The sequence below is a fragment of the Chrysochloris asiatica genome, unplaced genomic scaffold, assembly GCF_000296735.1.
Source record: "Chrysochloris asiatica unplaced genomic scaffold, ChrAsi1.0 scaffold00017, whole genome shotgun sequence".
In the NCBI taxonomy this organism is placed as follows: Eukaryota; Metazoa; Chordata; class Mammalia; order Afrosoricida; family Chrysochloridae; genus Chrysochloris; species Chrysochloris asiatica.
Genome location: NW_006408535.1, coordinates 20,203,772 through 20,205,617, shown reverse-complemented (window position 1 = coordinate 20,205,617; position 1,846 = coordinate 20,203,772). Strand labels below are relative to the sequence as shown.

The 1,846-nt window shown below is 32.9% G+C and overlaps 1 pseudogene; it reads left to right on the top strand.

Moving 5' to 3' along the window:
- Positions 1–352, top strand: part of LOC102825164 — a 914-nt pseudogene extending 562 nt beyond the window's left edge.
- Positions 353–1,846: the final 1,494 nt, after the last annotated feature.

Here is a 1,846-nt window from a genome sequence, read left to right as displayed (position 1 = left end):
TCCTCAAGCTGACATCTTTGCTCTTCAACACTTTAAAAAGGTCTTGTGCAGCAGATTTGCCTAACACAATACGTCATTTGACTTCTTGACTGCTGCTTCCGTGAGTGTTGCTAGTTGAACATGGTAATTGTTATAAAATCGCTTTCCATAGATATAGGCCATGAAGCTAAACAACATAATCAATTATTAGCTGAAATGGATTCACAGTTTGATTCTACAACTGGATTTCTAGGTAGCACTATGAGGACACTGAAGATTTTATCCAGAGGGAGCCAAACCAGGATGTTGTGCTATATGGTGTTATTTTTATTCTTTGTTTTTGGTCCTTTATTGGATCATTAAACTAAGGTGATTTGAATAAGTGTGAATTTAGAATTTGTTCCAACTTACTGGCTTAGTGGAGTATTGCTTTTGTAAAAATCAGCATTGAGACATTTTGCATTTTCAAATTTTACTTTTTTCATTGACGATTGCTGAATCTAGAACTCTTTGTTTTATAAATCACATTAAATAATAAACTGCTCTTTCAATACTATTTCTTAATGACATATTTTTGGCCCTAGTTTCAGGGGTATTCGGATGGCTTGTAGTTAGTTTGACTCTACTAGTTTCTTTTTTATTGTTTGTCTAAACATTAAATAGCAAAAAATACTGTTATTACTGTAAATGTAGGTTTGAGTTCCATGTAAAGAAATTTGAGTGGGATAGTAACAGAATGTGTACAGAACCGATGCTGAGTTGTGATGATGGGGAACAAACTGAAGGTGGTGGTGGTGGTGATGGTGGTGTGCCACCGAGTCAGTTCCAACTTGTTGGGACCCTGTGTAAGGTTTCCAAAGCCCCATCTTTTCCCTGTGGAGGGACTGATGGATTCAACTTGCTGGGTTTACTGTTAGCATCTCAGCTCATAATCCACTGTGCTACCAGGGCACCTTAGAATTGAAGATAGAGTCGCCAATGTATTTTCCTGCGGTATCACTAACTTTAATGGTGTACTCCCTTTTCCTCCTTTATCTGTTGAAATTGTAGGTGGATGTCTCACCTATAATCCTCACAGCAATTTGTCATGATGTAGCTCTTCTGTCTTTCCTTTGTGCCCAGAACTTCATTCTTTAATAAAGTTTGTTATTATGTCATATTTCTGATAAGACCTGATGCAAATGTGTAACAGTATAGTTATTGTTTTATATTAGCTTTTTAAATTCCAGTGACTTGATTTATAATAGTTTTGTTACTTTAGATACTTAAGGATGCCATTTGGTTATCATTTCCAACAAAGTAATATGAAGCTAAGAAATAGCTAAGTTCCAAATTAAAATAAATTGTTCAAGAAAAGTAATTGTCTCTGCTTTATAATGTGCTCAAAATATATAATGAGAGTACCAAGGCCCTGATCTTGAAGTTAAGAGTGTTGTTGCTTAATTTAAGCCACTATATTCGTTTATGGAAAACAAAGCACTCATGTGGTTTGTGAAGTAGTTAGATATATTAAAATGTTGCTAAATACTCTGTATTCCTACTATTTGGGAAGTGACCCATTTATATGCTCAAAAAATAAATTTTTAAATGAAATAGATATATATTTGTATATTTTAGTGAAATATATTGTCATTATGTTTTTAATTATATATATAATATATAATTAATATATATTTATAAAGACGTAGTATATACGTAAATATGGCATGAGATCCATAGAAAAGAGAAGGACCAATGGCTGATCAATTATATATATATATATATATTTATAGACTATATATATATAGTCTATTGTTTTTGTTGTTAGGTGCTATCGAGTTGGTACCAACTAATAGTGATCTTACACACAACAAAATGAAACACTGCC